The 15,725-nt window shown below is 44.6% G+C and overlaps 1 protein-coding gene across 2 annotated transcripts in view; it reads left to right on the forward strand.

Annotated features, from left to right (window-relative positions):
• SUSD6 (sushi domain containing 6) overlaps positions 1 to 15,725 on the forward strand; it is a 105,402-nt gene that overhangs the window by 21,139 nt on the left and 68,538 nt on the right. Inside the window, exon 1 of one of the 2 annotated variants that reach the window (XM_077938422.1) lies at positions 194 to 335. The gene's annotated coding sequence lies outside the window, so the exon portion shown is untranslated. 2 annotated transcript variants of the gene reach the window in all.

Here is a 15,725-nt window from a genome sequence, read left to right on the forward strand (position 1 = left end):
GAAGGATGGAATGTGTAACCCCCGTTCTCAGAAATAGGCAGAATGGCTGAACTGACTGACCCTAGCATTTGGTGTTCACTGAGCCAAAGCATTGCCTAAAGATAATGACACCATCTGGAAATCAAAACCTGAGTCTTCCTGCTCTCATCCAAAACTCCCCTCTTTTGAACTTCTCCAATCTAGTCAGTGACCCGCCCTGCCAGTTCTTTCTTTCACAGGTTCCTATCTCCACCACTCTAGCCAGACCTTGTCATCCGCTGGCCTTCTAGGCTGTTTTAGTCTCTCTTGCCAGGTTCACCCCCGTAGAACACGGTTCTCCTCTCCGGTGAGACTAGGTAAGAGAAAAAAGCCCTATGTGTATGGGAGGTAGCATTGCTATCCCTTCCCATGGTAGAGGTGCTCCTTGAGGGTATTCTTGGTCCTCAAATGTAGGAGGCCTTTGGGAAATGCTTGTTAAACTGGACTAGGTCAGGTTTCCTGCTCAAGAATATTTGTTGACTTCCCACTACTTACCCAAGGCAGAATTTCTCTGCCTGTTTTTCATGGCTGTGCAAACTAGCCTTACCTTAAATATTCAGTTGAATGCTCAATACTTTGTGGAGTAGCCAGAGTCTGCTATGTGACGGATGCTAAGAAAACCAGCAAGAACTGTCTCTTGCCCTGACAGATTTCTGAATGGAGTTTATTTTCTGTTCTTCCCTGATCCTTGGCCTCTCTCCCCGACCTTATCCTGCCACCCCCCATCTAGCATGCTTGCTTCAACATTCCTGCCCCAGAAGGAATGTTCCGTCTTTCCATCCTCATACTTACTCAGCCCTCAAAGTTTTCAGGTCAGATCTCCTTTCTTTCCTTTTTAAGGCCCTCTTTGATTATCTTGGTTCAGATTAATTTCCTTTTTTCCAATTTTTTCATTATTTTGTTCGTAACTCACAAATAGCTGCAGCTTATTCTTCCTTATGTTCTATTCATTCATATCTCACTGGTTAGCATTTTATTGCGCCCATATAGAATACTGAAGTAGATATGCTTGCCTTATTGTGTGTCTTGATTGTTTGCTGTCTGGGTTTGCAGCCTCTTCAATTCCATTGAAGTTCTTGGTAGGCTGGGGATTGTGCCTTCTTTGCATTTTAAAGCTGTGTATAGAAGATTGTCAGGAAATGATGATACATAGAATAAACAAATGTGAACCGTTGGAGGTGGAAGGCGGCCTGATAGTACTTTGGGAGTGTGGTTCCCAGTCGTATTTTAGGTGGCCTGGAGCACAGCAGGGGCTGGAGGCTGGGGACCATCCAGTTTTAGGACTGTGGTAACCAAGACCTGAGAGAAACTGGAAAGGTCAGGAAGGGTCAGTCTTGTCTCCCAAGAGTTTGTATTATCATGGGATTCTCATGAAACTCTGGTTCATGTGGAAAATGTGCTTATCCTAGAAGTTGACTAACTACGGTTCTTGGGGAATGATGGTGAGGCCAGATGCCTCTGTTTGATCCAGGTTCTCTGCATGGTGAATCACCCCAGAAGGAGGGTGTGAAAGGTGCCTGGCCACAGTGAAGCTTATAGCTTCAGGGAATGAACTCTTGGGAGCAATGGTAAGCAGACCTGTCAGACTGAGGATTTGATTTATTTGTATTACTGGCATTTGTATTGATTTTTCTGGGGAGTTTGGGGATTTGAATGTATTTTGCAAATACAAACATTTTCTTTTGTCATGTCACTGATGTGGTTTATAGGCTTATGTTGCATTTTTTCTTTGAATAATAGCATCTTGCATGAAATTAAAAGCAGTATCCTCCACTTCTGACTTGGTAGGGCTTTAAGCATCATGCTCGCTTTTCCCCTCCATCTCCCTTTCATTTCTTAGATCCACCTGGGACTGTGAAACAGGTTGGTAACATCTGTGGGCTAGGACGGTTTCAGCCAGCTAAATTCCCTGTTACATAGTTTAGATTTATGAGGCACATCTAAATTTACTGGAATTCTAGATAGGAAGTGTGGTTGCAAAGGCAAAACTCATGTGATCGTAGCTTGTATGAAAATAGAAGCAGCTGGAATTTTTTTCTCGCAAACTTTATGCAAAACATGTCTTTATATCTTTTATTTTTGGTAAATGGATTTTGGGGTGGCATCCCCACTACTGTTGGGATGAAGGGATATAACAAGCCAATTTGAGATTTCACAGAATCCTGAGCCTTTGAAAAATGCTGTTGCTTTTGAAAAGTAATAAGTATAGAAGCCAGGCCGCCTTTTTCAGATTTATACCCTCTTCGCATTCTATTCTCAACTAGTAAATACTGTGGCCTCAGTTTGCCTAAAAAGATAATGGCTTAAGTTTATTTAAATGTCAGCAGTAGTTTGGTAATAAATTAAGTCCTTTGATGATGATGATGATGATAATGTTGATGATGATGGAGGACACTCAGTAGCAGTGTACTGAGTTGTGGACTAGTTCTTTCTAAGGCTCCCAGGAAGAAAATTGCTAACTCACTTTATATGTGAAGGCCTTAGTGTCAGGTAGAGGAGGAAGCAGCTGTGGAGTCATCTGGCCAAAGGCACACTTTAGAGAAGGACTTTGGATGAAGTCGTGTGTTTTCTTTTTGGAATAGGGTGTATTGCTTCTTTTGAGAAGGCCTTTTACAATAGTACAATAGTTCCTCTGGAACTCATAGCAGGATTCTTTTTCCACCCTCTTCTATATTTACAGCTGCTTTTCCCCTAGGGGAGCATTCATCTGTTTTAAAAAGCAGAGAAAACAAGAAGTTCTCTCAAACAGTGAGGTTTGGAAATCAGAACTGTACTTATTTGCCTTTCAGGAGGACATATTCTAAAGGGTTGTTGTTTGGGTGGAAGAGAAGGAAGTCATCTCCTCTGCCCCCACTCCAACCAAGGCACACCACACACACACTCATATTCACCTCCACCCAGAGGTTCCTTGTGGCAGATGTGAAGGAGTTTAGAACACAGGGTTCCCTTTATAACCCCTTTGTTGTACGAGACCAAACATGGCTTTTCAGCCCCAGAGTAAACTTTTTCTAGCAGGCCACTTTCTTGCCCTTCATATCCGTGTCTAGGGCCCTGGGCTGGCATTGGCTCTGAAGGCCAGGGCCAGCCTTTGGGGATTGCACTTGAGCATGTGGTCAGGGACAGCATCTGAGGGCATTTTGGACAGGAAAGATTTCTGATTATTAGGATGTTTTCATCACACCTGTGCTTCAGGGTCATAGAACTGAGGATTGCCAGGGACTGAGATGAATTTAGTAAGTTGGTTTAACCCCAGTGCCTCTTAGTCTCTTTCTGCAGAGTTTCTAGTCAGCTAGTGGGTGTTGACATGCATCTTTGTTTTACTATGAGAAGAGGAAGAATTGTGCCTTAGCAGTTGAATACTGTGCCTTCTATTTAGATTCTGTGGAGGGTTACACTCAAAGCTAATGAGTGCTTTCTTCCACTCTGCACACACTCCTGCTGCCTGGAGTGGGCGGCAGGCTGGAGGACCGCAATAGAGCAAGTACTGTTGCTGTTGAAGGCATAGATGGAGGTGACGGTAAGGGCAGCTAAGCCCTGAAATTCCAGTGGCTCAGACCCTGGCTGATGGCTTACCTCCTGAGGTGAGACCAAGAGGAAGGCCTTCAGCTTCCCTGAAATGAGTGCTTCTCACAGCTAAGGTAGTGTGACCAGCCAGGGGTGGGGACAGGCTTCCTGGGGAAGAGGGTGGGAGAGCCTTAATTAAGCCTGCCTGGTTTGGCAGTACCTCAGACTCGCCTCCTGTTTCTGTGTTGGCTGATAATTTCCTTCAGCTCTAAGAACAACTCTTCATTTCCAGGGGGAACCCATTGTTGCCAGCACACACTCACAGAGCCTATCCCCGGTACTGCTGTGTGTGCTTTCTGCCTCCTTTCCAGAAGAGGCAGGTAGCCACTCTTTTTTTCTTATGAGCTGTTCCTGCCTCGTTGGAGCTCCTGGAGACTAGTGCTGCTGGACCTCTAATCTGGCAGAGGCCTGGATGAGAGCCATTTCTTGGGTTCTCAGAACAGACCTAGCCTAGTGGAGAACAGTCCTGGGGCTGCCACTGTGTCCAAAAGCACTCAGTCAGTGGTCAGATTCTGATTGCGAGATATATGAGGGAACTTTGGTGAGTTAGGAGAATGGGGTTCTGGTTCAGCCATTCTCTGAAGAAGTCATGATCCTTTGATAGGCCTCAGTTTTCCCCTCCTAAAATGGGTAGATTGGACTTTATAAGATGATCCCAGACTTCCTTTAGACAGTAATGTGTTAGGATTCCATGACAAACCCAGGAGTCTGCCCCTGGTGTAGGTGACCAAGGTTGGCAAAGGCTGGGACAGAAAGCTTGCAGTTCCCAGTTCTCTTTTGCCTCCCAGCTTTTTGATGTTTCTTCTCCTTGGAATGCCCCACACTCCCTGTACCCACCTCTTTCTGCTCTGTCCGGCTAATACCTTCCTAAAGCCAGGTATCAGCTTAGACTACCGCTTGCCCCATACTTGTGTAGGCGCCTCTCCTTGGTGCTGCCATTACACCCTGTGCTCAGCACTTACCCCACTGTATTACTGTCTGTTTCCTTGTTCTTCCTGACCTTATCTGAGCTTCTTGAGGGCAGAGACTGTCTGCCATCACCACTGTATCCCTCATTACTGGTGCAGCGCCTGGGATGTGGTATATACACAGCAAATGTTGAAGGAATGAATGTCCCCCACTAACCAGGGTCAGCATACCCCAGTGCACTCTGGGAACTGTTCTCTGACCCTCTCCACCCTTACCCTGCCTAAGGCTCTCTTTTTCTGAGCTGTGTGTGGGTGTTGGAGAGCCTTGGATAATGCTGAGTTGTTTTTGAAGTGTCTCATTGTGGCAAAGCATTGGGTGATGTTGCCATCCCCACCCCCAGGGTACGCTTGCAAGAATTGCTTCCACCAGGGATGGGCGTTGACTTTGCCCTGCTCCTCCTCATCTCCAGCCCTGGGGGAGGAGCAGGCAAGCATGTGCAGATTGCTGTCCTCTGCCCAGCTGCCTGGGGCTGGGCCATCTGCTGCTTGTGACAGCGGGTGGGGTGAGAGGGGTGAGTGACCTGTGCAGGGGAGGGAGTGTGGGGTGAGCAGCAGCCTAGTCTCCTTCAGTGCACTGACTGTGTGACAGAGTTCAGCCTCCCTTCTCCCCACGTCCTGTCTTCTTTTCCAGTTCTTTGTTATGCTATGCTTCATCCAGGTCTTGGTTTTGTTCCAGCTGCTGCCCCCCAGCACTCTGCTAGGAGAACTCTTGCTGTGTTTTTGTTATCTCTGTGTGTGCTTTGCCCTTTTGCCCATGCCTCCAAGAATCTTTATGTTACATAAGACAGCAGCAGCAAAAAACAGAAACAAAACCAAAAAATGTTAGAAACGAAACTTTGGACCGTTGTTGTTTTCTGTTCAGATGCAAATGATGAATCTCTTTCCATCAGAGTTTGTACTTTTGTGTTCACCACCCCGTTTTCCATCCCTCCTCCTGGGGAGCCTTTGAATGGCAGGGATGGGCTGAATCACTCACTTGGAAGGACTGTAATTTAGCTTGTGCTTCAAACCTTGCCTCTTTCTGACCTTGTATGGACCTAAGAGAGACGCAAAAAGGAAGTAACCTACCCCCATCACTCTTGGTGTGGGTTTGAAGGTTCTGAACTGGGGTGGGGAGGGGAGTGTGAGAGTGTGTGTGTGTGTGTGTGTGTGTGTCTGTGTGTGTATAAACTGCAAGGAGATGGGATTGGCGGATGAGAATTGTGGACAGTCTTAAAAGCCACCTTTACCAAAATGAAGATGTGACATAGCAGGGACTAGAAGGACAGCATGCCCTAACCAGGACTTCCCAAACTTTAACATGCATATGAATCACCTGGGGAACCTTACTACAATGCAGATTCTGATTCAGTAGATCTGGGATGAGGGCTGAAATTCCTCATTTCTAACAAGCTCCCAGGTGCTGCCAGTGCTGCCCTTAATGGACCATACTTTGAATAGTAAGGCTCTGTTCCTCCTATTCCACCTTTTAATAGTTGATTTAAAAGATTGACCTAGGGAAGGCAAGACAGGGACTAGTCAGGACTTGCATATTTTAAACCCAAGGCTCTGGGCTGGCCTCTCAGCCAGTGTCTATAGAGCCTTATAGGCAAGTCCCTCTTGTCTAAGCTCCTGGCTTCTCTGAGCTCCTTTGGTCCAGTTTGGTTTCCAAGGTATAAGAGCTACAGCCCTTCGGAGGGTGTGTGTGCATACTCACAACAAGATTGGGTCCTTGCCCCTTTCTCTTTGGATTATTAGAAATAGATAAGGCCAAACCTAGCATTTAAAATAGAAGTTTAGAGCTGAAAGAACTTTTAATCTTTTCCAGTCTGTTTTACTGAGGGGGAAATGGGCCCAGAAAGCTTTTGTTAAATGTCCAGAATCACAGCTAGGGGCAGAGCTGGGATGAAAAACCAGATACCTTAATTCCCAAGCCCCTCTCTGAGGGAGTATAAATCTGAGTTAGAGATGAGAGAATCAGAATGTTGGTTTGGGGACATGCTGATTGAACAAAAAGGCTTTCCAGTGGTTTGGGGGAATTTTGCACCACATGAACAACTAAGGTAGATCAGCTGACATCTCGGCAGCCCATTGTTTATTCACTTAGGCCAGGGCTTTTAGCTGCAGCACCCCTGACTTTGGATCAAGTGATTCTTTGTTGCATGGGGTTGTCCTGTGCATTGTGGGATGTTTAGTTGACATCCCTTGCTCTACCCATTAGATACCAGTAGCACCTTACCCCCAAGTTGTGACAATCAAAAATGCCTCTAGACATTGCCAAATGGGGGAGGTGGCACAAAGTTGTTCCCAGTTGAGAAACCACTGGTTCAGGCAACTAGTATTTTGGGGAAGAGATTCCCTCTGGGGCACCTACACTGGGTTTTTTTTTTTTTTTTTTGGAGTGTATGTTAATCTCAGATTATAAAGGAAGCGTGGGGTCCCAGCCTTCCTGGGAGTTTATTTATTTATTTTTTTTTTTTGAGACGGAGTCTCGCTCTGTAGCCCAGGCTGGAGTGCAGTGGCCGGATCTCAGCTCACTGCAAGCTCCGCCTCCCGGGTTCACGCCATTCTCCGGCCTCAGCCTCCCGAGTTCACGCCATTCTCCGGCCTCAGCCTCCCGAGTAGCTGGGACTACAGGCGCTGCCACCTCGCCCGGCTATTTTTTGTATTTCTTAGTAGAGACGGGGTTTCACCGTGTTAGCCAGGATGGTCTCGATCTCCTGACCTCGTGATCCGCCCATCTCGGCCTCCCAAAGTGCTGGGATTACAGGCTTGAGCCACCGCGCCCGGCCGCCCTGGGAGTTTATTTACAGTTTAGTTTATAGTTTAGTGGGGGAGGGGGGAACCACAAAACTATTAACTGTAGACTCCCAGGAAAGCTCCCACCTTAATGCCTCCTCCAGGATGTGTAGAGACCCAGGCTGGACTCAGAAGAATGTGGTGCAAGCCCAGGGTGCTTAATGAGGAAGATATTTTGCTGTCCTGGGCTGGATTGCGTAGCTAAGAACTGAGTAACTATCTTTCACTTACTCCTTAGGAGAATTCTTCCATTCTGAAAAAAAATTTTATATATATATATATATATACACACACACACACTATATATATATATAAAATATATATATTTGGAGACAAGATCTCACTCTGTCACCTGGGTTGGAGTGCAGTGACACAATCATAGCTTATTGTAACCTTGAACTCCTTGGCTTAAGTGATTTCTCCTGTCTCAGTTTCCCGAGTAGCCAGGACTACAGGTGCACACCACCACACCTGGCTGATTTTCTTTTTGTTTATTGTAGAGACAGGGTCTCGCTGTGTTGCCCAGGTGGTTTCAAACTCCTGACCTTGAGTGATCCCTCCGCCTCAGCCTCCCAAAGCACTGGGATTACAGGCATGAACCACTGCACCTGGTGTGAAAAATAAATTTTATCTGAATTTGTAGAGGGCAGTCAGACACATTAACCAACAAATGTCTACCCTTGAATGGAGAGAGACAAACTCAAGCCTGACATTGGTAGATTAACTCCTTATTTTTTATTTCTACTTTGATTTTATTCTGATATGGGTTGAATCTTCTGATAGCTTTTCCTGTCTGTTTTCTAGTGTGTTAAGTGATTATTGCTATAAGACTGGAACTATAGTCTGTAATGTTCTGAGGACATAGGTATAAAACATCGGTAAATGCCCTTTTTAGATGTGAGCCTAAGAAAGGGTTTTGTTTTGTTTTGTTTTGTTTTTTGACACGGAGTCTGGCTCTGTCGCCCAGGCTGGAGTGAGGGGCGCGATCTTGGCTCACTGCAAGCTCCGCCTCCCAGGTTACCACCATTCCCCTGCCTCAGCCTCCAGAGCAGCTGGGACTACAGGCGCCACCACCACGGCCGGCTAATTTTTTGTATTTTTAGTAGAGATGGGGTTTCACTGTGTTAGCCAGGATGGTCTCTATCTCCTGACCTCATGATCCGCCTGCCTTGGCCTCCCAAAGTGCTGGGATTTCAGGTGTGAGCCACCGCGCCCGGCCTAGAAAGGGTTTTTATCCATTTTCAGTTTTCAGAGGATACTGTACTTGCAAATGTTTTAAGGCCACAGAGTTCGCACCTTGTCCTCAACACTAGGCCTTCCTAAATATTATTCCAGTGCACAAAAAGCATTAGTGATGGAATAGAGCCTCCATTGCCTCCTGGCTTGCATCATTCCTGACACGGAATCTGCTGTAATTCTTTGCTCCTCTGTCTGCCATGTGTCTAATTTTCCCTGGCACATGGCTACTTTTAGGACTTTCTTTATCACTATTTTTTTTTTAACATTTCAATTATGATGTACCTTGTGTTTTCTTTTTGTGTTTCTTCTTCTTCTTGGGGTTTGATGAGCTTCTTGTATCTGTTTGTGTATAATTTTCATATAATTTGGAAAATTTGGGGCATTCTTTTCTCAGTATTGTTTCTGTGCCTTGCTACCTCTCTCCAGCCATTACTCCTGTTCTATTAGGCTGCTTGTTATGTCCCACAGTTCACTGATGTTCTGTTCTTTTTCTTTTTTTTTTTTTTTTTTTAATTTTTTTAAGTCTTTTTTTCTCAGTATATAATTTTGGATAATTTCTTTTGCAAATTTATTATTTTTTCTTCTGCATTGTCTAATCTGCTGTTAAGCCTATCCTGTGTACTTTTTATTTCAGATATTGGTATTTTTCTCTCTAGAAGTTCAATTTGAATATTTGAATCTTTATTTTTTTTGAGACAGGGTCTTGCTCTGCCACCCAGGCTGGAGTGCAGTGCCACTATCGTAGCTCGTTGCAGCCTCAACCTCCTGGGCTCAAGCAGTCCTCTCACTTCAGTCTCCTGAGTAGCTGAGATTACAGGTGCATGCCACCACACCCAGATAATTAAAAAAAATTTTTTTTTTGTAGAGAGGAGGGGGTAATCCTTTGTTGCCCAGGCTAGTCTCAAACTCCTGGAATCAAGAGATCCTCCTACCTTGGCCTCCCAAAGTGCTGGGGTTACAGGCACAAGCCACTGTGCCTAGCCACTTCAAATCTTCCTTACAGCTTTTCTCTCTTCATCATGCTCGTGCCTTGTTCTCTCTTGAACACATGGAGTATATTTATAATAGAGATTTAACATCCTTGTCTATTCTGTCATCTCTGTCATTTCTTGATCTGTTTCTGTTGTTTGATTATTCTCCTAGTTTTGGCTCATATCTTTCTGGGCTTTATTTTGCATGCCTGTTAATTTTTTATTGAAAGCCAGTCGTAGTTTTACCTTACTGGGTGCTGGAACTATTTGTATTTTTAAAAATACTTTTGGGCTTTGTTCTCAGGAACAGTTCAGTTACTTGGAATTGGTTTGATCCTTTCATGGCTTACTTTTAAGCTTTGTTAGGCTGAGTCCAGAATAGCTAAGATAACTAAGCTGGTCCCACTTGGAGGCAAAACCCTTCTGAAGATACACAGTGCCCTGTGTATTAGAAGACTTTCCTGCCTTGGCTGGTGGGAGCATGTATTAGTCTGTTTTCACACTGCTGATAAAGACATACTCAAAACTGGGAAGAAAAAGAGGTTTGATTGGACTTATAGTTCCACATGGCTGGGGAGGCCTCAGAATCATGGCAGGAGGTGAAAGGCACATCTTACATGGTGGCAGCAAGAGAAAATGAGGAAGAAGCAAAAGTGGAAACCCTTGATAAACCCATCAAATCTTGTGAGAATTATTCACTATCATGAGAATAGCATGGGAAAGACCAGCACCCGTGATTCAATTACCGCCCCCCCCAGGTCCCTCCCACAACACATGGGAATTCTGGGAGATACAATTCAAGTTGAGATTTGGGTGGGGACACAGCCAAACCATATCAGAGCATGAACTATTTCTGGCTCTGAGTGAGTTCTAGGGGTTGTGCCACCCACTTCTTTGTGACCATTGTTTTCCCACCCTTGCTAGTTTCCTCACAGGCATGCACACATCAGTACTTAGCCCAAAACTCAAAGGGGTCCATCTGCAGGTGTTTGTTGGTTTTGCTCTTTGCAGCTCTCTCCTTTTCAATTAATTTGCTCTGCAAATTCTAGCCACCTGGACCTCTCCAAATTTCCAACTCTGTTTTTTTCAACTGAGATTGTTGAACTCTTTCAGGTTTCTCTGCCCTACCCTATGGCCTGGAAACTCTCAAGGGAGTTAAGTGGGGCAGTAGTAGGGCTCACTGCGTTTTTTTCCCACATATCTCAAGGATTACTGCCCTGTGCTGCCTGTTGTCCAGTGTCTGAAAACCGTTATTTTATGTGGTTTTTCAGTTGTTTAGGGAAGGAGAATAAATTGAGTCCCCATTATTCCATCATGACTAGAGGTAGATATTCCTCGGCTGTCCCTCCAATCAGGTATTAGCCTTGGATGTCATTTTCCTTCTGTGTTCACTTATTGAAACATGGATCATTTAGACAAATCTTATGGTAATTCAGTTAGATTCACATCATGTCAAGTTGCCAAACATTTAGCACCTGCTATGTCCAAAAGAATGACATGGCCAGTATCTTGCTGAATGTGGTATAATCTGTAACTTTACCTGTATTCTAATGCTGCACCTTCTAGCAGAAGATTCTGTGCAACTAGACATGCACGTGACATAGATACACTTTGAGTCTTCTTCCTGTACCTCCTGATCATAGTCCCATTAAACCTGGGCAAACAACTGAACTAACTAGTCACAATTGGTGAGCAAACAGCAGGTGCTTGGCTGTCTGCCTATTCATGAGTCAGACCCAGACAGCCCTGTGCGGGGAGGAAAGAGAGCATTAAGTCTCTGTGTGTGGGTGGTCACCTCCGTTTTACCTGGCCTTATTCTGTGCCAGATACTATATTCAATTTCAAAAATGTGTGACTCATTGACTCTGTAATTCCATGAAGTATAGGTCTATTACCTCAATGTTATATGTGACAAACAGAGGCTCACAACAGTAAAGCAGCATACCTAGGCCCTGTGAGAAGCTAGAGGCAGAGTCAGGATTTGAATTCCCTTTTGTGCGACTCCAGAGACTATGTACTATTCACTAGACTACATTGATTGACCCTATAATTTTCTCTGTCACTTCCCTCTTCTGGACTCCAGCTTATCTTCCTGTTTTATCTTTGACACGTTGGCTGTATATCTCCCTTGACTTTTCACTTTGTACCTCATGTTGTAATTATTTGTGTTTGTGTCATATATATACACAATATACAGTAGACTGTAAACTCTTAAGGGCGTATGCTTCCTTCCCGTCTTTGTACGTCTCAAGGAATCTTGTACCTGTAGGTGCCCAATGTATGTGTTGAATAGTCACTGAGTTCCTTAAGAAAGAAGTGTGTTAGGAATGAGTTCAGAAGCCCTGTCTGGAGGGAAATATCAAATTCCCTCATTAATTTGTGATGTTTCTTCTTCATCTTCTCTGTGTTTGTCATAATCCCTTTTACCATATTCCAGAATGTTGCCTGAATTAATTAATTAATTAATTATGTCCGGGCGCAGTGGCTCACACCTGTAATCCCAGCACTTTGGTAGGCTGAGGTGGGTGGATCACGAGGTCAAGAGATCGAGACCATCGTGGCCAGCATGGTGAAACCATGTCTTTACTAAAAATACAAAATTAGCTGGGCATGGGGGCCTATAGTCCCAGCTACTCGGGAGGCTGAGGCAGGAGAATTGCTTGAAGCAGGGAGGTGGAGCTTGCTGTGAGCCGAGATTATGCCACTGCACTCCATCCTTGCGACAGAGTGAGACTCCGTCTCAAAAAAAAAAAAAAAATTATTTTCTCAGGATGTGTTCTCATCTGATTTGCCTGGATTTTATAAAGTTATTTGTTTGGTGCCTTTGCCTGAACTTTGACTAATTTGTGATTACTTTTGGAATCTCTATTTGGACATTTGAAGGACTCTCCTTTATATGAATTAGTTTAAGCAAATTCCTTCTTGATTCCTGACTTAGGGCCCCACATGCAAGGAACTGGAAGTATGACTAGGACTAGAACTAGAATATATAGGCCTTGGCAGAGGGACTTTGTACAATTAGAAGGTGATGTAAGGGTGGGTATAGGTGGCGGCAGGGGCATGGGGCTAATCAAAGAGAAGGAAGAGTGGGCAAGTTCCTACTTCTCATTTTTGTTTGTACCTCACAGTCTAACCTTGACAGCTTACAGGAAGTTTGGGTAATTTATGATGAAGAGGACAGGAGGAATCATGGTTTGGTTATAAATTAGGAGGCTTCCTGGAAGTTACACAAGATGGAGAACATTTGGAGCCAGAAAACAGGATCTTGTTTGGCTTGAGTGTGCACCTCATTGGGGCTGCTAAGCTTCATTAGATGGAGGTGAAGACTTGTCCCTGGAATCCTAAACCTGAAACTCAGGGAAGAAACTCAGGTTACTTTCTGAGTAGAAAGGAGGGAAATGGCAAAAACTGGGACCATATGTATGGAGAAACTTAAGGCCTCAGATGTATTAGGGAAGGTCACCTCTTTGGCCCTGCCACTAGGCTATTTTTTTCCATTCATTAATCCTATGGAAGAGGTAGCAATTTCAGGGGAGGGGATGGTGGGGTAGAGAGACTTTGTTGTTGATGAACAACTAAGGAAGCAGGAAACTCTTTAAGCTGTCTGCCCAACTTCTACGTAACTTTTGCTAAACATAGAGTATGGAAGTGTTAGTTCAGAGAGACTTTCCATGGAAGGGGTGGAGGGTGTCTCTGAGCTATCTGTACCGTTTAGGAAGCCTTAACTCTGATCATTGGGTTAACTGAGAAGGTATACCTTATAAGACACAAACCCCCTCTAGTTATCATCCAGTCTTTCTTCTCCCTTCTTTTTCACCTCCTTCCCCAAATAGTTTTGCCCTTATTGTGTCCACTTTCTCACTGCTTTTTTTGAGACAGCATCTCGCTCTGTTGCCCTGGCTGGAGTGCAATGGCGTGATCTCAGCTCACTGCAACCTCTGCCTCCCTGCTTCAAGCGATTTTCCTGCCTCAGCCTCCTGAGTAGCTGGGACTACAAGTGCGGACCACCACGCCCAGCTAATTTTTGTATTTTTAGTAGAGACTAAAAATGTGTTGGCCAGGCTGGTCTGGAGCTCCTGACCTCAGGTGATCCGCCCACATTGGCCTCCCAAAGTTCTGGGATTACAAGCGTGAGCCACTGTGCCCAGCCTCCCACTTTTAATTCATGTTAAATTTGATATAATCTGCCTTCACCACTTCGATAAAACTATTCTTAATTAGGTCACCAGTGATCTCCTAGTGGCCAGATCCAGTGGGCCTTTTTCAGTCTTCGTTTTTCTGGGCCTTTGTTGCATCTGGCACTTTTCATGTTTTCCTTGAGTCTCTCTGTCCCTCTCTTGACATCTGTTGCACATGTCCCTGGTTTCCATGTACCTTTTGGAGTATCTTTCATAGGCTTTCCTTCCTCAGTATGTGCATTATAAGTTAGCGTTCTCCCTAGGATTCTGTCCTTGACTTTCTTCTCAACCTGCCCTCTTTCCTAGGTAAGCTCATCTATTTTGCATGGTTTCAACCGTCACTTACAGGTTGATCACTCCAGGGCTACATCCGAAGCTCAGAGTGCTCTGTAGGGTTTCACATTCATTTCTAATTTGCCTGCTAGACCTTTCTACCAGTTATGCCTCAGGTACACCCAGCTCAATATATTAAAGAATAATGAATGAAATTCATTATGTTCCCTGACAAAACCTGCTTATTTACCTGTATTCTTTTTCTCCTGTGGTAGCTTCTACCATTTATGCATAAGCCAAAAACTTAGGCATCATCTTTTTTTTTTTTTTTTTTTTTTTTTTGTGAGGTGGAGTCTCGCTCTGTCACCCAGGCTGGAGTGCAGTGGTACGATCTTGGCTCACTGCAAACTCCGCCTCCAAAGAGGTGACCTTCCCTAATGGTGTGCCTGCAAGTCCACACCATTCTCCTGCCTCAGCCTCTCGAGTAGCTGGGACTACAGGCGCCCGCCACCATGTCTGGCTAATTTTTTTGTATTTTTATTAGCAGTGGAGTTTCACTGTGTTAGCCAGGCTGGTCTTGAATTCCTGACTTCGTGATCCACAAGTGCTGGGATTACTGGCATGAGCCACTGCGCCCAGCCTCAGGCATCATCCTTTATTGTTCTCGCTCACCCCATCCTATTAGTTTTTGATATATTCGATAGCATTTGGCACATCACAGGCACTGAATGAATGGATGGATGGATGGATGAAAATGTTTGTTTATTTCATCGAAATTTAATTACAATTACATACCTTGGCCTTGGTGAAGCTGAATGCTCCTGGTTACACTAACTTTTGGGAAGGTCATTTGATTTTTGGCCACATTGAAATTATATCAGGAAGACTCTTTTTAAAGATAAATACTTTGTTGGAAGGATTAGTCATTATTAGAAAGGGGTGGATTGGCCACTCTACTATCTTATAGGACTCTCTAAGGAACTGCTGAGAAATTTGTTTATGCAGTTAAAGGTGAGGTGGGTGAAGTCAAATTGTGCTGGCCGGTGGAGTGGGGGTGGGGTTGTCCATGGTGCTCATGGGAGTACAGAGAGTGTATTGTTGGTGAACTTGCCACAATGCTGTGGATTTAATGCAAGAAATAGGCAAGGCTCTTCTGCTGGGGGGAGTAATATGCCCCATTTCACTCACTAATGGATTTCCTAATTGTATCCTAGTATTTCTAACATAAAGGCTGATGATGTGTATTTAACCATTTTGCCAAGTTTATCTCCCTTTTCTTGTTGTCCAGCCCCCTGGGGGAAAAAAAAAAGGAAAAAAGGAGAAAGTGACTTAAAGAATCAGGATTTGGGCTGGCTACTGTGACTCACACCTGTAATCCCAGCACTTTGGAAGGCTGAGGCAGGCAGATCTCATGAGGCCAGAAGTTTGAGACCAGCCTGGCCAACATGGTGAAAACCTGTCTCTCCTGAAAATACAAAAATTATTTGGGCTTGGTGGCGCACACCTGTAATTCTAGCTAATCAGGTGGCTGAGGCATGAGAGTCACTTGAACCCGAGAGGCAGAGGTTGCTGTGAACTGAGATTGCGCCACTGCACCCCAGCCTGGGCAACAGAACATCTCAGGAAAAAAAAAAATAAAGAATCAGGATAATCAGGATTTAGAACCAGAGAAACTCTTCAAGTAGAGATGGTCTAGTCTAGCCCTGCATTTTCAGATGATGATGACAATAATAATG

This window comes from Macaca mulatta, chromosome 7 (genome assembly GCF_049350105.2).
Source record: "Macaca mulatta isolate MMU2019108-1 chromosome 7, T2T-MMU8v2.0, whole genome shotgun sequence".
In the NCBI taxonomy this organism is placed as follows: domain Eukaryota; kingdom Metazoa; phylum Chordata; class Mammalia; order Primates; family Cercopithecidae; genus Macaca; species Macaca mulatta.